The following is a 22,930-nucleotide window of genomic DNA, read 5'->3' as shown; positions in this document are numbered from 1 at the left end:
GAAAGGAACTTTGAGTTTTAGTTCAGTTGGAATTTTTTCTCAGTTTCTCTCTGTCCTGCTTTTCCAGCCTGTCTGCTTCTGAGCAGCCAGAGTTTGACCTTGGATACCAAATAAGCACTAATCCTGTATGCGGTTTTGAGGCCTAACTAAATTTCATCCTTATTAACTGCCTTTTCTCTCTCTATAGCCCTTTTTGGGAAAAAGGGAGGTAGGGGTAGGGGGGTACTAAGGGGGAACCCTCCTCTGTCCGGAGGAGGGTGTTTTGTTCCTGTATTTTTCTTTGCTGTATATTTCTGTATATATATTGTAAAAACTGTATATTGTGTATATATATAACCTGCATTTCATTTTTGCTTGTAAATATAGCATTCCTTTTGCTTCTCCGACTGAGTTAGCTGTTTTTTTGGTTTTTTCCCTTTTTGCAGTTTGAGCTGGGTGCCCCCCTGCAATGTTTACTTCCTGTGTCCAGAAGTCCAGCCCAGAGGGGTGGACTCAGGAAATTATGTAGTATTTCCTACCACAATCCTTTGCACCATTATAAGATCCAGTGCGGAGTCTAGCATGCTCTCTCTTCTCTTCCTCCTCCATCAGCCGGTAACTCGGGGAGATGTCTTCTGGCTTTGGGCCTGGCTAGGCCCAAGGCCTTGGGGGGATGGGCAGTCTCAGATCTGGCCAGCTGAGTCTAGCCTAGCAGTGGGAGGGGGAAGAAGGAGCCCTGGGGTCTCGGGTGTACTCTCAGGTGGGGATGGGATCTCTTTGGGTCTGCTTTAGGATTTTTTCTTTGTCACTATGCTTTTTTTTTTCTGTAAAAGTTCACTGCTTTCTATTTAAACTTTCCATCACTTTTGCAATCCGTTTGTCTGAGTGTTTATTGTTGCCAGGGGTGGGGAAGGGGGCTGCCTCAACCCAGCACATTCTTAGTAGCAGAGGATGGTTACAGTGGGCAGGGGGTCTGCCCCAAACCCTTTACATTCCTGGTGGAGCCAGCCAGGAGTACGAGTTGGTTATTGTGGTTACTCTACAGCTCGGATTGCAAAAGATAAGAGAGTTTAAATTTAGTTCTGGGAGTCGTTTTGGTTTTATGGCAGTTGGGGGCTCAAGTGGTGTTGTTGGGGCAATTGTGTGGGTTCTTGTGGATTGCAGGGGGACACCTGGTGCGTGGCCGGTGGCATAGAGTCCCTCCTGCTGTTTCAAGCTGGGGTGGTTCTTAACCATCGGAATTGGGGCACCGCTTGAGAATGCGGGACCTGCCCTTCCTCCACCTTTATTCTCTGCGGAGCGGCAGAAATGGCAGGGAGTGAAGTGGGGAAGGGGCAGCGGCGAGTAGATCAAAGTCAGGTCCGTTCTCGCTGCATGGTAGGGCCAGCTACGGCAGAACGGGCGAGCCCGGCTCCCTATGGGTGAACGGGGACTCCAGCTGGAAAGCTGTTCTCAAGGGCCCTGAGGATGCGTTTATGGCTTTCGCTGGAGGAGGCGTTTGAATGCCTGAGGGGTGGAGGCGATTTTGATTCTGTACCACGGCGGTAGAGGTGCCCGGAGCCCTGCTGTGTGCTCGGGCGGCGGCAGGCCTGGCTGTGCGCTCGGAGCGGCGCCGGTGGCCCCCGGCCATCCACTTGAGCTGCAGTGTGGGCGGGTCTGGCCGTGCACTCGGAGCGGCGACGGTGGTCCCTGGCCATCCACTCGGGCTGCGGTGGCGGCGGGCCCTAGTCTCTTCCCTGACCTTTTCGGATGAGTTCCGAAAATGGCGCCCAGCACCTGGCTCCAGCTATCTTCTTCTCAGTAGGCTGTGGTGCAGCCCCTCCCTCTTCCGGGGGAGGGTTGTGTTGTTGGATGCTGTCACGTCTTCGTACGTGAACGCCTAGTGGGAAGGCGGTGTACTGTGACATGTATCTGTATAGCTTCGGGCCTTGTCTGGAAGCGGTCAGCACTGGGCTCGGGATAGGTCCGTGCAGTATTGTGGAAGGCTCAGCGTGCTGTTTTTCCTGGAGGGGTGGAGAAGCAGTTAGAGCCTGATTGTTCTGACTGGCTTGCCCCAGGGGTGGAAATATGCCGCTGAGTAAATAGAGATGGGAATAAAGGTTTGGTTGAGAAGTTGTGAGGTTCTTTCCAGGTGACCAGGATGTCCAACGGATCCATGAAGAGCTTGCACCGCAGAAGAGTGAACTCTGCATCGCTGAGAAGTTCTATTAGATGAGGGAAGAAGAACTGGAATGGACTGACACTTGAGCCTGAATGAGAGACTGTTTGGATGGACGCCCAGATGAAGATATGGACTTCACTGAACATGTCATCAGAAGATTTCTGATTTAATGATGTGTAGGGGTGCAAAGATTATGGTATGAAATAAGGGGTGGCGTGTTGCAGTTTGAGCTGGGTGCCCTCCTGCAATGTTTACTTCCTGTGTCCAGAAGTCCAGCCCAGAGGGGTGGACTCAGGAAATTATGTAGTATTTCCTACCACAATCCTTTGCACCATTATAAGATCCAGTGCGGAGTCTAGCATGCTCTCTCTTCTCTTCCTCCTCCGTCAGCCGGTAACTGGGGGAGATGTCTTCTGGCTTTGGGCCTGGCTAGGCCCAAGGCCATGGGGGGATGGGCAGTCTCAGATCTGGCCAGCTGAGACTAGCCTAGCAGTGGGAGGGGGAAGAAGGAGCCCTGCAGGTCTTGGGTATACTCTCAGGTGGGGATGGGATCTCTCTGGGTCTGCTTTGGGATTTTTTCTTTGTCACTGTGCTTTTGGCTTTCTGTAAAAGTTCACTGCTTTCTATTTAAACTTTCCATCACTTTTGCAATCCGTTTGTCTGAGTGTTTATTGTTGCCAGTGGTGGGGAAGGGGGCTGCCTCAACCCAGCACATCCCTCTTTGTGGGGGAGGGAGAGCTAGGCCTTCTCTCAACCCTCCACACCACTTCAGGAGCAAAAGGAAACCATTCCAACTTTGGATACAACAACACTGACCACAATTCACTTTGAGATGGAGAAGTATTTAATTTTTCTCCGGTTTTATTGTTAACATGTACATTATTCTGCAGTAAACCAATTAATTTGAGCTTACTTGCAGCATACATGTCACAACCTGAGAGCCCTCTATGCAAGTGCTCTGCAGTTCTACATCAGGTGGGCACTGCATGTTTCCTTCCCTCAGGCTGAGCTGTGCAGTTCTGTTCTTGTGCATGTGTGTGTGTATGTGGGGAAGTGGTGCAGGATGAAGAGTGCAGCATTTTCACCAGGCAGTATGGATGCAGCTGTGCTGGAAGTGTGGAAGGTGAGCATCTTGGATTTCAGGTTGTGTGTAGATGAGGTGCAGAATCTTAACTGGTCTGCCTCAGAGGCTGCTTTCAGTCTCTTTCATGGAGGGGAACATGCAGAGGTGTAAGGGAGGACAGAATGAAATGGACTTTGCTCTCTGGTTCATTGGAGTCATCTTCACAGTGACCATCACCTGCCTTTGCAAGGAGCATCTGGAAGTCATTAGGGTGACTGCCAGCTGCTGTAATCATGGGAGAGACATCTCCAGTTATGAGCCAAACTGTGCTTGGCTTAAAATCCCCTTCCTTGATTCACAAGTACCAAACTTCCTATGTGGAACTAGAGACACTGACATTTCATCTGGGTGTTTCAGGAAAAGGAGATGGTAGATAAAAGCCCTAAGACTGTGGAACTGCACAGACTGCCCCAGTCAGTGAGGAGACAGTTACCGTTTTAATAGGTTTTTTCTCGCATAGTATTTCTTATCTATACTTTTTAGTTTTTGATATTTTTGTATTTTATTTTAATTTTTCTTTGTTATTTAAATTTTTATTATTATTATTTTTAACTAACTTTTTGTCATTTTTAAATTTATTTATTTTTTATCTTCTTTATTTTTTTTATTTTGTTATTGTAATATTTTAATCTTTATTTTAATTTGCTATTCTAATCATTTTTTTTATTTTTTAATATATTTTTAATCTAGTTTTTTATATTTTATTTTTTGATCATATATTTTTTATTTTAATTAACTTTTTCTTTGCATGTTTGCATGTCATGGATGACTTGTGTGATAGCATCCATGGAAATGTCTATGGATCTGTCACGAGCCCATTGGTATGTTGCATCTCTGCCTTGATGTCCTGACGAATCATGAGCCCACTGAGCTAAGAATATTTTACCTCAGTGTTTCCAGTCGAGATCAAGATTAGAGTCCATGTCTACTTGAGAAACTCTTGCAGCTAGATCTGCCTGATGGTTGTGTTGCTGTTCCTCAGTAGCTTTGCTCTTAGGAATGTGAGCATCGATGTGTCTCACTTTCACTGGAATTCTCTCGATTCGATCAGCAATGTCCTGCCACAGGTCGGCTGCCCAAATGGCTTTACCTTTCCTCTGCCAACCACTCTTCTTCCAGTTCTTTAGCCAACTCCATAGAGCATTGGCTACCATCCATGAGTCGGTGTAGAGATAAAGCTTTGGCCATCTCTCATGTTCAGCCACCTCAAGAGCTGGCTGGACAGTTACCTCTGCGAACTGACTGGATTCTCCTTCTCCATCTTTTGCCTCTGCAACTCAGCATGTTGGACTCCACACTGCAGACTTCCACCTTCGCTTGTTCCCAACAAGACGACAGGAACCGTCTGTGAACAAAGCATATTTCTTTTCATCATCAGAAAGGTCATTGTAAAGGAGGAGCTTCCTCAGCACGAGTTACTTTCTCCTCTGGAGGTTTAGCACAGTTGATACCTTCAGGCCAACTTGAGATCACCTCCACTAGACCAGGCCTTTCAAGATTTCCTATTCGAGCTCTCTGTGTTATCAGAGCCATCCACTTAGACCATGTTGAGTCTGTGGCATGATGTGGTGTGGAGCCTTTGCCTTTGAACATCCAATTCAAAACTGGTAATCTCGGAGCTAAAAGAAGTTGTGATTCAGTTCCAAATACTTCAGAAGATGCTTCTACTCCATCATAGGCAGCTAGAATTTCTTTTTCTGTTGGAGTATAATTAGCCTCTGAACCTCTGTAACCTCGACTCCAGAAACCAAGAGGTCGTCCATGTGTCTCACCTGGAGCTTTTTTCCACAAGCACCAGGTTGGACCATTGTCACTTGCAGCCGTGTACAAAATGTTCTTAATGTCTGGACCATCTCGGACAGGTCCCAGACCCATTGCTTGAACTACCTCTTGCTTTATTTGGTCAAAGGCTGCTTGTTGTTCAGGTCCCCAGTGGAAATGGTTTCTCTTTCGAGTCACATCATACAGAGGTTTCACAATCTGACTGTATCCAGGAATGTACAGTCTCCAAAATCCCACTATCCCCAAGAAACGTAGGGTCTCTTGTTTGTTTGTGGCATTTGCCATGGTGGAGACTCTATTTACCACATCCGCTGGAATGTGTTGGCGTCCATCCTGCCACCGCACTCCCAGAAACTGAATCTCTGTGGTAGGCCCTTTCACCTTGTCTCGTTTGATGGCAAAACCTGCATCCAGAAGGATATCAATGATTTTGTTACCTTTCTCGAAGACTTCCTCAGCAGTTTTACCCCAGACGATGATATCATCAATGAACTGGATGTGTTCTGGAGCACCTCCTTTCTCCAGAGCATCGTGGATCACTGCATGACAGATGCTTGAGCTGTGGATCCAGCCCATTGGCAATCTGTTGAAAGTATACTGGATTCCTCTCCAGGTGAAAGCAAACTGAGGCCTGCATTCCTCTGCTATGGGAATAGAGAAAAATGCATTAGCAATGTCTATGGTAGTATACAATTTGGCCTCTTTGGATTCCAGCTCATACTGGAGTTCCATCATGTCTGGTACTGCTGCACTCATAGGTGGTGTCACTTCATTCAGGGCTCGGTAGTCTACTGTCAGACGCCAGTCTCCATTCTGCTTTCTCACAGGCCACCCTGGACTGTTGAAAGGTGAATGAGTTTTGCTGACGATTTTCTGACTCTCCAACTGACGAATCAGATTCTGAATGGGCAACAAAGAGTCACGGTTGGTTCTGTATTGTCTGTGATGCACAGTCTGAGAAGCAAACGGCAATTTAATGTCCTGTATCTTATATTATCCCACAACTGCAGATTCATCAGAAAGCTCAGGTCTAGCAGACAGCTTCAATTTTTGTCCATCAATTTCGATAGAAGCCACTCCAAAAGCCCATTTATAGCCTCTAGGGTCTTTGAAACGCCCTTCTCTCAGAAAATCAATTCCCAAAATACAAGGTGCATCAGGTCCGGTCACAACTGTATGCTTCCTCCATTGTTTACCAGTTAAACTTATATTAACCTCCACCTTACTTAACTCTTGAGATCCCCCAGTGACTCCCAGAATAGTTATAGACTCTGATCCCTGATAATTTGATGGTATTATGGTGCACTGAGCTCCTGTGTCAACCAAGGCCCTGTACTTCCGAAATTGTGAAGTGCCAGGCCACTGGATGTACACATCCCAATAGATTCTATTATCTCTGTTATCCCTCTCCTCCCCCTGGCGGGAGGCAGGGCACCCCTAGTTATGGGGAACATGCCCACATAGTTTCATAGTTTCATAGTTTCATTCAGGGTTGGAAGGGACCACAAGGATCATCTAGTTCCAACCCCCCTGCCATGGGCAGGGACACCCCACACTAGATCAGGCTGGACAGAGCCTCATCCAGCCTGCCCTTAAACACCCCCAGGGACGGGGCCTCGACCACCTCCTTGGACAACCCATTCCAGGGTTTCACCACTCTCATGGTGAAGAACCTCCTCCTCACATCCAGCCTGAATCTCCCCACCTCCAGCTTCATTCCATTCCCCCTAGTCCTATCACTACCTGATATCCTGAGAAGTCCTTCCCCAGCCTTCCTGTAGGCCCCCTTCAGATACTGGAAGGCGACAATTAGGTCACCTCGGAGCCTTCTCTTCTGCAGACTGTACAGCCCCAACTCCTTCAGTCTGTCCTCATAGGAGAGGTGCTCCAGCCCTCTGATCATCCTCGTGGCCCTTCTCTGGACACGTTCCAGCACCTCCACATCCCTCTTGTAATAGGGGCTCCAGAACTGGACACAGTACTCCAGGTGGGGTCTCACCAGGGCTGAGTAGAGGGGGAGGATCACCTCCCTTGACCTGCTAGCCACACTTCTCCTGATGCAGCCCAGGATCTGATTGGCTTTGCGGGCTGCAAGTGCACACTGAGAGCTCATGTTGAGCTTTTTGTCCACCAGCACCCCCAAGTCTCTCTCCTCAGGGCTATCCTCCAGCCAGTCACTGCCCAGCCTGTATTTGTGCCTGGGATTGCCTCGACCCAGATGCAGGACCCTGCACTTGCTCTTATTGAACTTCATGAGGTTGGCCTGTGCCCACCTCTCCAGCCTGTCAAGGTCCCTCTGGATGGCCTCCCTTCCCTCCAGCGTGTCTGCTGCACCACACAGCTTGGTGTCATCAGCAAACTTGCTGAGGGTGCACTCAATGCCACTGTCCATGTCCCCCACAAAGATGTTGAATAAGACAGGTCCCAGGACTGATCCCTGAGGGACTCCACTTGTCACTGGCCTCCACTGGGACATGGAGCCATTGACAGCCACTCTTTGGGTGCGGCCATCAAGCCAGTTCCTTATCCATCTAGTGGTCCACCAATCAAACCCATGTGTCACCAGTTTGGACACCAGGATGTGGTGTGGGACAGTGTCAAAGGCTTTGCTCAGGTCCAGGTAAACGACATCAGTTGCTCGCCCCTCATCTATTAATTTTGTCACCTGCTCATAGAAGGCCACCAGGTTGGTCAGGCAGGATTTGCCCTTGGCAAAGCCATGCTGACTGTTCCCAATCACCTCTTCACTATTCTTTTGAGCGAGTAGTGACTCCAGGAGGATCTGTTCCATGATCTTTCCAGGCACAGAGGTGAGACTGACTGGCCTGTAGTTCCCTGGTTCCTCCTTCTTGCCCCTTTTGAAGATGGGGGCAATGTTTCCCCTTTTCCAGTCTGTGGGGACTTCACCAGACTGCCAGGACTTTTGAAATATAATAGAGAGGGGTTTAGCAACCTCATCTGCCAGTTCTCTCAGTACCCGTGGGTGTAACCCGTCGGGTCCCATGGACTTGAACACTTTCAGGTTCTTCAGATGATCACGAACCTGATCTGCACTTACAATGGGCAGTTCTTCCTCCCCGTCCCTGGCTTTGACTTCCATAACATCAGGAGTGTGGCTAGAGGCCCTTGCAGTGAAGACTGAGGTAAAGAAGTTATTAAGTACCTCAGCCTTTTCCTCATCACAGGTGACCATGTCACCATTTTCTTTTCTGAGGGGGCCCACACCTTCCCTAGTCTTCTTTTTCCCATTAATATACCTGTAAAAGTTCTTAGTATTCCCTTTAATCTCCCTGGCTAGATTCAACTCAAACTCTGCTTTGGCTTTCCTGACCAGGACTCTTGCTGCTCGGGCAGCTTCCTTGTATTCCCCCTGTTCTACCTGTCCTTCCCTCCACTTCCTGTAGAGTTTCCTTTTAAGTAATAGTGTGTCCAGTAGCTCCTTGCCCATCCAGGCAGGCCTCCTAGCATTCTTACCTGCTTTTCTCTTTGTTGGTACACAGAGCTCCTGGACACAGAGGAGGTGGTCCTTGAATACTGACCAGCTGTCCTGGGTCCCTCTTCCCTCCAGGGCTTTGTCCCAGGACACTTTGGCTAGCAGATCCCTGAAGCGATCAAAATCTGCATGCCTAAAGTCTAGGGTCATGAGCTTGGAATACTTCCTCCTGATTGCCCTGAGGATGTTAAATTCAACTGCTTCATGGTCACTGCAGCCAAGGCCGTCTATGAGCCTCACATTGCTTACCAGCCCTTCCCTGTTGGTGAGAACAAGGTCCAGCATAGCACCATTTCTTGTTGGTTCCTCCACCATTTGGAGGAGGAAGTTGTCTTCTATGCAGTCCAGGAACATCCTGGATTGCTGGTGCCTTGCTGTGTTGTCCCTCCAGCAGATGTCCGGGTGGTTGAAATCACCCATGAGGACCAGGGCTTGTGACCTGGAAGCTGCTTCTATTTGCCTATGGAGGGCCTCATCTGCTTGGATCTGCTGGTCAGGTGGCCTGTAGGAGACCCCCACAGTAATATCTTCTTCCCCTGTCCTGCCTTTAATTTTGACCCATACACTCTCAACTAGCTCATCATCCCTCCCCAGTTGGAGCTCCAATGATTCCAACTGGCTATTGACATAGAGGGCAACACCTCCTCCTCTCCTTCCCTGCCTATCCTTCCTAAAGAGTTTATATCCATCTATGCCTACATCCCAGTCATGGGATTCATCCCACCAAGTTTCAGTAACAGCCACTATGTCGTGGCATCCCAGCAGCACAGTGGCACTTAACTCATCCTGTTTATTGCCCAAGCTGCGCGCATTCGCATAGAAGCACTTCAGCTGGGCTGGCCCTGTCCTCCTCTTGTGCCAAATCCCCTCGGTTTCCACAGAATGTCCTGGTGGATCATTCGTGGCTTGCCTCAGGGTAGCAAGTTGAGAGCCCTTACCAGCTCTCCTTCTCTCTACTGCTGGTGAGCTGCCCCTCTGTTTGTCACCAGCCAGCAGGAGACTATTAACCCCATCCCCCTTCAAATCTAGTTTAAAGCCCTATCAATGAGCCCTGACAATTCCTGCCCCAGGATTCTTATCCCACTCTGGGACAAGTGTGTCACATGAGTTGTTTTCAGCTCAGGTGCCTTGAAAACCAATCCATGATTGTGGAACCCAAAGCCCTGTCGATGGCACCAGCCCCTGAGCCATGAATTGATCTGTCGGCCCTTCCTCAGTGTGTCCTCATCCATTGCTGACATTAGAGGGATGGCAGAGAACACGACTTGAGCCCCTGATCCCTTTAGCATTTGCCCTAAGGTTCTGAAGTCTTTCTTAATAGATTGTGAGCCTCTCATTGTTACATCGTCACTGCCCACCTGAAAGACCAGCAGTGGGTAGTAGTCCGAAGGACTCACGAGGTTGGGAATTCTATCTACAACATCTTTTACTTGGGCACCAGGGAGGCAGCTGACCGCTCTATGAAATGGGTCTGGTCTGCATATTGGGCCCTCTGTTCCCCTCAGTAGGGAGTCTCCTATGACGATGACCCTGCGAGGTTTCTTTTCTGGGTAAGTTTTGATGGCTGGCCTGAGGCAACCTGTCATTGGTGCAGCTTCTGACCTTCTTGGGTCCTCGACCTTACCAATGACCTGTTCCTCCTGCAGAGCCTCATACCTGTTCTGTAACTGCACTGGAGGCAGCGTGCTGCTCACAGGAGCAGACTTCCTTTGTTTGCATTTCTTCCGTCGGGCAGAGACCTGTTCCCATTGGCCCTGCTCATGGGGGTTACTACAGGGAGGTTGAGAGGCTTGCTGCTGGGAAGGTATCAAACTCCCTGTTCCCCTAAGTGTTACCCCCTGTTCTGGTTTAGAAGAGATTACCCCCTGTTCTGGTTTAGAAGAGATTACATTATGGGAATCGTCAATTTTCTGCTCGCCATCTCTTCTATCTCTTAGCCTTTCTACCTCTTCTTTTAGTTTGACCACCATGCTCATCAGATCACTGACCTGCTCACACCTGAAACAGGAGCTGCTCCCTCCAGCCTCCATGTCGAGTGCCAGGTTCCAGCACTCACTGCAGCCACCTGCCTGAACATCTGCATGCTTGTGTGTGGTCTCTGTTTGGGTGCCCACTGTCCTTCTGCTAGCCTTTGCTCTAGTGGTGACCATCTTGCAGTAACCACCCTCTCCACACGGCTTTTATTTTTTTTTTTTTTTTTTTTTTTTTTTTTTTTTTTTTCCCTGTCGGTGAGAAGCCGAGCTGCGCTTCTGAAGCTGCCTCTCTCCTCAGCCACGCGCTGGGGTCTGTTTGGTTTGCGCGCGGTCTCCGCGGCAACCCCTCCCCCAGCTACGTCACTGCCCTCCGGCAGGTAGGCAATCCGAGCCTATGTGCATTGCTCACAGTGTGCAGTGTTATAGCCTTGCATGTTATAACTGGAGCCACTGTTGGAGCTACTAGAGTTGTTCTGGGGAACTGTGGAAGTAACAGCTACCCCTCTGGTATTGCTACCTCAGGTTCTGCCACTTTGCAATTCCCTCAGTCTCCTGAAAAGATTAGAAGTTGGTTGGCCATCCCACCTGTTCATGTTCTCACCAAACTGGTCTGTTTTGATTTGATCTGTTTTGGAATGACCTCCTTGGAGGACGTGTATTCCTTACAGATGAAACTTGTATCCACCTGGAGGTAGAATTGAAATTATCCTTCTGTGCCAATTGGTATATGGAATCTTTCAGAACCTTCACGCAACTCTCAATTTTTCCAGACAGAGTTTCAATGGCTGAAACCAAAGAAACACGTGTCATGCTATCCTCCAATTGTCTCATTTGATCTGTGATTTGGCCAACTCTAGGAGGAGCTCCACCATAATTTCTTGACACAATTCTGCTTGCCAGAATGTTTGCATAATTAGAAGGAGCAAGTTTGATGATCTTTTTAGCAAGACCAATACCCACAGGAATGTCATCAGGATTCAGAGTTTCATGTTCACCATAGAGTAGCTCTCTAACAGCAAATTCTCTCAGGCGCTTAATTCCCTCATCTATGGTAGTCCAGGGTGTAGGATTCCATGGAAGATCATCTCGGGAAGGGTATCTCAGGGCAAGCGCCATTAAAAGGCGTATCCACAGATTAGCCTTACCGAGAACCCTGCCTAGATGTCTATCTATTCCATTATCCCTTGAGAGAGTTCCTAACTGAGCTGCTGACTTGTCTGCAATTGTTAGAGCTGGAGCACCTGTATCATAACACCTACTAAGCCAAGCTAGATCTGGCTCCTTATCTGCCCTGGTGTAGTCTTTACGGACATTTCTTTTCTCTTCGCGACGTGACGAACAGTCAGTTATGTCATCTTGTAGCTCCTCCCCCTCAACTGGTTGCCCTAATAATCCTGCTGCCATTCTCTCAAGGATCTCTTTAAGCTGAGAACCACCTTTGGCAGCTCCTTTCCTAGCTTCATCTCTATCCTGCTTTGCTCTCACTAGGTTAGCTAGATCTTTAAAACAAATCTTCTCTTCCTCCTCAGCAGGATTTCTTAGAGTAGAGGGCCCCTCACCAGGATCAGTCTCCAGCTCTTCTTCTCCATCAGCTTTGGTCTTTTCACTTCTAGTCTTTAAAACAGCCACCTTAACTGGAGCTGTGTTTGAATTTACAGCCACCTTAATAGAAGCTGACAGGTTCTGAGATAAATCAGCTGCTGGGGCAGTGACTTCCGGTCCCACCGAGAGATTGGGCAGAAATGATGTTGCTCCGTTAATGGCCGATGGAGAAGAAGGAGGGGGAGAAGAAGTAGGCACCATGTTGATACCAGCCGGTGCCCTTGGCAGCTTGCCAGAATCAGCAGCAAAGTCATTTAGCGCTGCTTTAGCTTTTTAGCCCTCTTTTTAACTGACACAGATTCACCACACTCCTCGTCACTGCATGTCTCTGGGACTGACCCAGAACCACGGTGTTTTCTCTTTGATCTAGTTTCAATAGCAAAACACGCCCTGGACATCTTCTTCTCCCGACGCCAGGAATACAGAGAATACACATTAGCTATCACCAGCAGCAGAATTACAGACACCAAATAAATCACCTTTGGATCCCAGCCATCACCTAAAGTTACTCCCTCCTCCGGCGGAATCTTAAAACCCTTTATCTCAATTGGATGAGTGGTGGAGGTAGCATTTCTGTATCTCGCTGGCCATAATAAATCAATACATTTTCTATACCATAATCTAACTCTATACATAACCCACATATAAATTGTCCGCACCAAATATTTGCCCAGGTAATCTAAAATCAAACCCAAACAGTATCTGTAAACCAGAGCCCCAAAAATTGAAAAGAATAATCGCTCTACAAACCACAACACCTTCATGTTTGCTAATTCAGCTAGAAAACACTAAATCAATCAAGTAATAAATTAAACTAATTATCTGCCCCACGTTGGGCACCAAGAAAAAAAAATGTCGTAGGGTTGGAAGGGTACGGCCAAAAAGCCTCCTCCCTCCCCCCTGTAAAGTAAAGGGAAAGAAAGTTGAAGAGAAAAAAAAACTCACAGCTGAATTAGCAAAGCAGTGGGTGCTGTATCTTTACAAAGCAATATAGGATATGCTGGGGAATTTACAGTATTTACAATATCTACAGAAATATACAACAAAGTAGCACAGAAATGTGAGTTCCCCCCTCTGCTGAGGGGGTTCCCCACCTCTGCTCCCCCTTCTCTCCCCCTTTCCCCAGAGAGGGTTAGAAAGAGAGAAAAGAGAAAAAAAGGTAAAAGCAGTTATGTGTTGTTATGAATATACTGGTGATTTGTGTTAAAATTGTAAGACTTAGAGTGCACTGGGATTAAGGGTCAGGATCTTGTGAGGCCTGTTTAGAGGGTAAAGGGAAAGAAACCTATCTTGCAGACTTGCAAGGATACTGTCTGGTTAATTGGAGACATCACGGCTGAGAAGGAGCTGTCTTAAAGATAAACATTCAGAACTAGGAATTTGTTTTCTTCAGATAAGAAGCCTGCACAATTGGGCATGCATGAAAGTGGATGCTTTGACCCTTACCACACTGAATGTAGGGAGAAAGGATTTGACCACCTATTCTAAGACTCATTATCATATGCCTGCCTTCTATTTAGCATAAGTTTGCTTATGTAGATGATGGAACTATATAAGATGAAGAAAACTATTGTAAGGTTGCTTTTTGGGTGAAGTTTTGCACCCTCACATGCCCAACCGGTTGCTTTGCTTGATTTTATTGCTTTTATTGCCTTTTTACGATCTTTTAGTGACAATAAATCTGTTACCAAAAACTTTCACTTGGAGTCATCTATAACATGTGTTAATTGGAAAGCAGTTAATACAGGCCTTGCAGTTTATCAGTTTCAAGGTCAAGCCTTGGCCAAAAGCCCAGAACGCTGTGAGCTGCAAAGCCACCCAAGGAGGGAAGACAGACTGACCAGAAAAGTGCAGGAATTCCCAGGAAACTTTGCTGCACTCCCAGTTCAGAAGGTGCTTCCTCCCAATCTACCAATGAAATTAGTTTAGATCCGTCTTTTCGTTTACAAACATCCGACCACCATATTCCCTTTCTTAAGGGGACAGCCTCAAACGGTCACACCAGAGTTTTTGTACTTTTTGTTATATATTTGTATGCTTTAATTTCTTTGGTTTTGTACTTGTTACCTTTTTATTTACCATTTTTTGGGGGTATTTTTTGTATTTTCCTAGTCTATGTCTAAGAAGGAAATATAAAGAAGTTCCCTTAGCTAAGGAATGCTTTTAAAAATTAATACCTATTTACTACAAACCTTAACTATATTACATGGAGCTCCTTGGAAATGCCTAGGCACACAACTAGGAAGGTTCGAAAATCTTACTATGTGAACTCATTACTGAGTAGGTATACCTTACTGTAATTCACTGGTGGTGAATGGTGTCACATCCAGCTGGCAGCCAGTCAGTAGCGGAGTCCCCCAGGGATCAGTGCTGGGCCCCATCCTCTTTAACATCTTTATTGATGATCTGGATGAGGGCATTGAGTCCATCATCAGTAAATTTGCTGATGACACCAAGCTGGGGACAGGAGTTGATCTGCTGGAGGGTAGAGAGGCTTTGCAGAGAGACCTCGACAGGCTGGACAGATGGGCAGAGTCCAACGGCATGAGATTTAACGCATCCAAGTGCCGGGTTCTGCACATTGGCCACAACAACCCCATGCAGTGCTACAGGCTGGGGTCAGAGTGGCTGGAGAGCAGCCAGGCAGAGAGGGACCTGGGGGTGCTGGTTGATGGTAGGATGAACATGAGCCTGCAGTGTGCCCAGGCAGCCAAGAGGGCCAATGGCATCCTGGCCTGCATTAAGAACAGTGTGGCCAGCAGGAGCAGGGAGGTCATTCTGCCCCTGTACACCGCACTGGTTAGGCCACACCTCGAGTACTGTGTCCAGTTCTGGGCCCCTCAGTTTAGGAAGGATGTTGACTTGCTGGAACGAGTCCAGAGAAGGGCAACAAAATTGATGAGGCGTTTGGAACACAAGCCCTATGAGGAGAGGCTGAGGGAGCTGGGGCTGCTTAGCCTGGAGAGGAGGAGACTCAGGGGTGACCTTATTGCTCTCTACAACTACCTGAAGGGGGGTTGTAAACAGGCAGAGGTTGGTCTCTTCTCCCAGGCAGCCAGCACCAGAACAAGAGGACACAGTCTCAGGCTGCGCCAGGGGTAGTTCAGGCTGGAGGTCAGGAGGAAGTTTTACACGGAGAGAGTGATTACCCATTGGAATGGGCTGCCTGGGGAGGTGGTGGAGTCGCCATCACTGGAGGTGTTCAGGAGGAGACTTGACAGGGTGCTTGGTTACATGGGTTAGTTGATTGGGTGGTGTTGGGTGATAGGTTGGACGTGATGATCTTGAAGGTCTCTTCCAACCTGGTTTATTCTATTCTATTCTAATTACTATGTACTAAGTACTTCTAAATGCCAAATGCTTACCATTCATTATGGTTATCAGGAAGACTTAGCAAAACTCTAAATAACAAATCTCTTAAAGACATTACAATTAGAAATGAAGAAATTAGCACTGTAGCTTTAAATCAGAGCAGAGCTTTGGTTGGCAAGAGTCGTACCAGAAAATCCTCCCTTTTCTGGGGGTGGGGGTAGGGGTGGGTGGCTAGCAAGGTGTGACCTAGTTGCTATTGTTTCTGTATTAGGGTCTTAACGACTTGCAGCCTATTGTGTCTGAACGACCATTGTTGCACCCATACTGGATTATGTGTTTTCCATTTTAATTTGAGGGTTGGTTGCTGACTAGTAGCCACTACAGAAAAAGAACAGTAATGAGTTTTGCTCCTAGTTGACTTAAGGCATATCAGCCCAATAGAGCAACTGGAAGGGTTAACACGGTGTTACAATGATTGATTTGCCATATTTAAAAGCTAATTGCACTGCCTCTTTGCTAACCCAGGTTGTTTGAATACCTTTTAAACCCATGACTTCAGCATTTGCTATGAGCAATGGCTAGTGACCATTCCATTTATGACGAGGTATAAGAATGACATCGTCTCCAGTATCCAGAATCATTGAAAATTGTATGAAAATTGTATAGTTTGTCCACAAGGGTGTCTGACAGATACAATCTGTTCCAGTTTTCCCTTTTGGATTTCTAGGGCTAATAAGATATTAGGCATATCAGTGGAACCCAAGCCTTCTTGCCCTCGAATCCTGTTACAAGTTTTAGGCACTCAGGACTCAGATGGTATTAGCTGAGCAATTTTGGTGCCAACAGGAGTGCTAACAGGAGGGGTAATGATATAGAGCATAATTTTCATAGCCCAGTCATAATCAGAATGTATTGAACCAGGAATTATAAGGATGCCCTGTCTAGAGGTAGACAATATGCCAATTAACAGAGCACAGGGTCTGTGACCCAAAGGACCGTGCCAATTGAACTCGACAACGCTTTGTGGATTCAAAACTGATATGCAGCTGTTGTCAGGTCCGCTATGCACTGCCAGAGAGGGGCTGCAGGGGGGGGGACGGGGGTGGCGCGGTCCAAGCACCCTGATTTGGTATCGTCGCGCGGGGTGTACTTGCACTGCGGGAGCAATTTCCCTGCCTACGACAATCTGGAGTAAAATGATTAGGTCTGTGACACTTTCGAGTCTGTCCAGCAGTCAGGCACTTTGATTCAAGGTACCTAGGTTTCTCAGAAGCACGATGATTTCCACCCAGGTTGTTTCCCATGTGTGGTGGTCGTACTGGTGGTTTCAGGACTGCTTCTATGGCCGTGGCTAGATATGTTGCTGTTTGTCGGTGCTTCATTTGTTCTGCTGTCATGAGGCAGTGGCACCTGTTGATAAAATGCTGAAAACCTGTTTAGTTTCTTCATTAGCATTGTCAAATGCCAAAATATCCAGCATTTTTACCTTCATATTGTGAGTCAGATCTGAATTAGTATTGAATGCTGTATGTAAGGTATCGACAAAGGAACCAAGTGGCCCTGTTAGACCCTGCTGAGTAGTGAGAAGCACAGGATTCTGGACCACTGTTTGATCACTATATCCTGACTTAATTGCAAAGCCTTATCAGGAAGCTGCAATTGCTTATATGATCTAGTAAAGGTCTCGCCCCAATGGGGTGGATAGTGGTGACACCTTGTAAAGAGTCTGATGGCTGCTGGGGCGTGGCTACCGAGGCTTTTGCAAGTGAATTGCCACTTAATTGCAAGGTCTGAGGCGGTGTGACTTTCAAGTTCCCGCTTGCTGGCAGGAGCTGAAACTCAGAGAGCACTGTCTTGGGATGTAACTATTTTGTTGCAATCAGAATATCATCCATAGACTTATAGATGAGAAAGTCACAATGAGTCTGTCTAAATGGGAACAAAGACCAAGCCAGAGAGTTCTGGCATGCCTTGAGGCTACCCATTGATATCGGTGGGTGGAGTCTGCCTTAATCGATGACTCAGTAGATGCAGACTTTTTTGAATCCTCCGAGTGTAAGCAAATTGTAAAGAAAACAATCCTTCAAATGAATAATAATCATGTTCCAGTTTGTGGGGACTGGGAGTTGGGAGGCCAGGTTGTAAGGCACCCATCTCCTCCATGATAGATTGCTCTCAGATCATGTAATAAACATCATTTGCTGACATACGTGTGTCAGAAGGGATTAACAAATGTGTTGAAAACAACTGATTGATTACAGCAGTTGTGTATCCTGACTGTAACCCATAGGTAGCTATGGCTTGTCTAGCTTCCTGTAACATTTGTCAGTCCCGAGATTGCCAGTCTTTGTTAACCCCCTACAGATTCTCCATCTGTGACTACATTTCCCACAATACCTTTCCACCAGCGCGGCGGGACAGTTCCCTATCCCTCCCACCTCCTGATCACCCTATCGGGAGTCAATTGGAACCTCCGTCGGAGGGCTATACTCTGCTGATAACGTCTGGAATGTAGCGGGGGGGGGGGGGGGGGGGGGGGGTGTTGTAGCGCAGCTGAAACCGCTGGGGGAATGGGGCCGCTGGGGGGAAGGGGCCACTGGGGCCGTGCGGGGTGTTCCTGCTGCCGCCGTGGAGATGGCCGCTGCTGGGGCCGCTGCCGGTGTGTGGTGAAGGCACATTATGCCCAGATACTGAATTTTGTCCCAGCATGTGGGCAAGCTCCCCCTCCTCCAGGAGGAAGACAAAAGCCAAGGCATTAGCCAGGCTTGCACGCACCCAGCGCATGCAGTGCTCGTGCTGACACCAAGTATGGGCATAATTCGCGCTTCACGCTTTCTATAGGCTGAAGCTAGTTGTTTATGAGAGTGCCCATTGGTCAAGCCCAGCCTCGAGGAATCTATAAGTATCACCCCAGTTGGTAAACAAGTTGCCCCCTCATTCACTTTGTCTCTGTGCTTGCTCGAGAGAGTAACTCTCGAGCTGCAGCCTTTGCCATTGAGCTTATTGTTGTTAGCTTCTGTTATACATGCACGCATACTGAAAGCCTCTGCGTCGTTAAGAAGCCCAGAGGGAGGACCTTCGCTGTTTCTGAGGAGCTCAGCATTGCTACAGGGTGGTGGTGGTCAGTGACTGTCTTCAAGAGCTCTAGCAAAGGGAAGTTACCTCTAGCATTGTCAGGTGAGGTCTCTCCAGGTTCGTGATGTGCAGATTTCCAATGATGGGCAAAGGCCTGGGTCCTGGGGGAAGGTTTTCTCTTGTGTGGCTCTTCCAGACATGTTGACTTTTCAGAATCAGCAGGAAAATGAGCATGAGCAATAACCCTACAGGAACGAGATTTACCCAATCCATTGTCTTTCAGCAAGGCTTAGCTGCAGAGATGAAAATTTAGGCAAAGAGGGTGATCTCCTGTCAGAAGCTAAGAGTTTCAAGCCTTTAAAGGCAATTCTATACATACACAAGCATGACCTTCGTGTCCTAAGAAACAAAGAAATGCCTCTCTGAGGTGGTACCCTTGGAGAATCCCTGCTGGGCACTCTCACCACTGTGTCTGCTCAATTTAAGCTGTGCTGGTTACTCTTTAATGAGTGATGTCTAAACTGGTCCAGTGTGTTGGCAAATCTGCAGGCACAAGGCTAACTTACAAACAACAAACCTGTCACTACCTTGAACTTTGAGATTTAGAGGAGAGTTTCCACTGGTTGTTCAGGCTTTCCATTCTCTATGGAAGATACTGGGGATACCAGGTCTTATCAAGAGCAGCAGCCCATGGGACTAGGACTCTGAGAGAGTTGTGAAGATTCCTCTTGGATAACCTGAATGTGGATTTATGGTCTTCATGTGCTGTGGAAAGCTGTATTGGTCAGAAATATTTAAGAAGCAGAACTTGGGGAGCTAGCTGAATCATTTGTCGTGACACATATTTGTTCTAACAGGAGCGCAAGCAGAGGGAAATGTAGGGCCAAATGGTAAGGTCTACATTGATCTGATAGCCTCATCTTCCTTTAAAGTGAACAGAATCATTGAATTATAGACTTGTCAGGGTTGGAAGGGACCTCAAGGATCATTTAGTTCTAACCCCCTGCCATGGGCAGGGACACCTCACATTAGGTCAGGTTGCTCACAGCCACATCCAGCCTGGCATTAAAAACCTCCAGGGATGAGGATGAGGCTTCCACCACCTCCCTGGGCAAGCTGTTCCAGGGTCTCACCACCCTTATGGGGAAGAACTTCTTCCTAACATCCAATCTGAATCTACCCACTTCTAGTTTTGCTCCATTCCCCCTAGTCCTATTGCTACTTGACATCCTAAAAAGTCCCTCCCCAGCTTTCTTGTAGCCCACTTCAGATACTGGAAGACCATAATTAGGTCTCCTTGGAGCTTTCCCCTCTCTAGACTGAACAACCCCAACTCCCTCAGTCTGTATCCATATCAGAGGAGCTCCAGCCATCTGCTCATCCTTGTGGCCCTTCTCTGGACACATTCCAGCACAGAAGGACAAAGGGGTACCTTCTCTTCCAAACCCAGAAGCTGAAACTGGTCAGATAATCCATGCCTTACATGTTCCTGACTTTTCATATGATGGTTGAGACCAGAAGGGAACACCTGAGGTCATCTGGTCCAACACTCCTAAAGCAGGGAACCCAGAGGCAGTTGTGCAGTAGGGCCTGGATCTTCAGCTGTGGCAACTGCTTTTGACATCCATCTGTAATCATCTCAGGAAGAGAGGTGGAGAGAAGAGCTGATCATCTCTGACTGGGGAACCAAAGCAGAGGGTGAAGAAAATTGAGAAAAGGTGGCCTCTGATAGTTGAGGAAAGAGGACTGAGGTGTGTTCTGGCTAGTGTGTTTTGGAGTCAAAGAGTGAACAGCAGAGGAGAAGGTGTTAGAAGCAGCCATGGAGAAGAATCTACTCAGGTCCTTCTCTGAGAATAACTAGAGAAGATGAGCTGCAGCCTTCAGAACTGTATTTGGAAGAGCTTTCTAGTAGAAGTGTAGAAAATGAAATTGTACATGATCTTGAGGCAAATATGTGAAGGCTGTGTGAGGTGAGATGCCCAGGCTGAGCCCCTTGTACTTGCCTCTCAGGGAGACATGTCTCTGCAGGGATCCTGGAGAAAGGCATAAGAGAGGCATCAGCCTTCCAGGGAGGGGGGTGTGGAGACCTAAGGGAATAAAGTACAGACACTTGTCTGGGAGACTGGAAGAGGATCCAGAGCCTGCTCTTCTACCAGCTTACCCTGAGACTGCTACTGACCCTGAAGAAAAGACCAGGACATCTCCTCTACTTGGAAGGTGTCCTGAAAAAAGCCAAAGGTCAATGTCCAGCTGTGTGCCAGTTGACTGATCTCTACTCTACCTCCCCAAAGGAGGTAAAAGGGCACTGAGAATTCTTTTTATATGTGTCTGAGATTTAACAATTAACAAACAAAGAGTCAGGTATGGACTGAGATATGAAAGGAAGCAATTCCACATTGTTTGCCAAGAGATGGGCTCAGGGTTAGGTCTGTGCTGTTTCAGAACAAGCACAGCACTTACCTGCCTATGTAAGACTGTCTGGGTTATTGGAAGGACACTGTGGGAACTGGGAGCATCTCTTGACATGCAGTGGGAGTAGGTGGCAACTCCTTTCATCCTGTTGACCTTGCCTGCTGATTTCCTCCAGCAGGGCAGCATCCTATAGTGCAGGCAGGTAGTGAGTGAGCTGAACAGGGCAAGATTGTCCCAGACATGAGTGACAGGCTATGAGTGTTTTGTCCCTGATTTGCAACATTTCCCTTTTGGCATTATTTTGAAGTAGAAGTTCAAGATCTTTCTTGGGGCCAATTTTTGCAACTCCTCCATGGTCTGACAGGCAAAGTCTCTAGAGAAATCTTCAACCAGATAAGTTGTCTCTAAGTTGGCTCTGTATATTAGAGAGTCAATCTCTGCCACACAACTTGTGGTGGAAGATGAGGTAGTTGAGAGCCTGTGGGTCAAAATCAGAGGACAACCTAACAAGTCTGACATCCTGATTGGAATCTGTTACAGACCACCCAACCAGGATGAGGCGGCTGATGAGTTGTTCTACAAGCAACTGGAGGCTGTCTCAAGATCATCTGATCTTGTCCTTGTTGGTGACTTCAACCTCCCAGATATCTGCTGGGAACTTAATTCAGCAGGGAGGAGGCAGTCCAGAAGATTCCTGGAGCGAATGGAGGACTGCTTCCTGACACAGCTGTTAAGCGAGCCTACCAGGGGACAGGCTCTGCTTGACCTGCTGTTCTGCAATAGGGAAGGGCTGGTGGGAGATGTGATCGTGGGAGGCTGCCTAGGGTGCAGTGACCACGAGATAGTGAAGTTTTCAATATGCAGGGAGATTGGGAGGAGCACCAACAGAACCTCCACCTTGGACTTCCGAAGGGCGAACTTCAGCCTATTTAAAAAACTTGTCTGCAAAGTCCCCTGGGTACCAGCCCTCATGAACCAAGGGGTTCAGGAGGGTTGGACCTACTTCAAACAGGAGCTCTTGAAGGCACAGGAATTGGCGGTTCCCATGTGCCGGAAGGCAAGCCGGCGGGGAAGGCGACCAGCCTGGATGAGCAAGCAGCTCCTGGAGGATTTAAGGGGGAAGAGGAGGCTGTATCACCTTTGGAAGGAGGGGAAGGCTTCTCGAGGTATGTTCAAGGAAGCTGTTAGATTATGTAGGAATAAAATTAGGGAGGCTAAGGCCCAGCTGGAACTGAAGCTGGCCACCTCAGTCAAAGATAATAAAAAGCATTTTTATAAATATATTAACAATAAGAAGAAGGGCAGGAAGAACCTGAACTCCCTAGTGGACCTGGAGGGGAACACAGTTACTGAGGATGAGGATAAAGCTGAGGTCCTGAACACCTTCTTTACCTCAATGTTTAACAGCAAGGCAGGAGTTCAGGACGAGTGGTCTCCAGAGCTGGGCGTTGGGGTTGGGGAGCAGAGTAATACCCTGGAAATCCATGAGGAGTTAGTTCGGGACCTGCTGAGCCACTTGGATATCCACAAGTCCATGGGACCAGATGGGATCCATCCTAGGGTGCTGAGAGAGCTGGCGGATGTGCTAGCTAGGCCACTCTCCATCATTTTCCTCCAGTCCTGGCTCACTGGTGAGGTCCCAGATGACTGGAAACTGGCCAACGTGGTCCCCATCCACAAGAAGGGTCGGATGGAGGAACCTGGAAACTACAGGCCAGTCAGCCTGACCTCAGTGCCAGGGAAAGTGATGGAGCAGATTATCCTGGCAGCAATAACTGCGCACCTGAAGGATGGCCAAGGGCTCAGGTCCAGCCAACATGGATTCAGGAAGGGCAGATCCTGCCTCTCCAACCTGATCTCTTTCTATGATCAGGTGACCCGCCTGGTGGATGTGGGGAGGCCTGTGGATGTGGTCTACCTAGACTTCAGCAAGGCCTTTGACACCGTCCCCCACAGCAAACTGCTGACTAAGCTGTCAGCCTGTGGATTGGACCACTACACTCTGTGCTGGGTTAGGA

General features: G+C 47.9%; 1 long non-coding RNA gene across 1 annotated transcript in view; it reads right to left on the bottom strand.

Annotated features, from left to right (window-relative positions):
* The window catches only part of LOC137443467 (uncharacterized), a 42,045-nt gene extending 23,091 nt beyond the window's left edge, over positions 1–18,954 (bottom strand). The window contains exons 1-3 of the long non-coding RNA XR_010987886.1: positions 18,588–18,954; positions 16,683–16,849; positions 14,404–14,519 (exon numbers count right to left, since the gene is read on the bottom strand). This is a non-coding gene — a long non-coding RNA (uncharacterized lncRNA). The remainder of the gene's footprint in view (positions 1–14,403; positions 14,520–16,682; positions 16,850–18,587) is intronic.
* Positions 18,955–22,930: the final 3,976 nt, after the last annotated feature.

Source organism: Melanerpes formicivorus, unplaced genomic scaffold, assembly GCF_026170545.1.
Source record: "Melanerpes formicivorus ecotype bairdi unplaced genomic scaffold, bMelFor1.0.p_v2 SCAF_9, whole genome shotgun sequence".
Taxonomy (NCBI): domain Eukaryota; kingdom Metazoa; phylum Chordata; class Aves; order Piciformes; family Picidae; genus Melanerpes; species Melanerpes formicivorus.
Note: the sequence above shows the minus strand (reverse complement) of the source record. Positions and strands in the feature narration are given on the sequence as shown.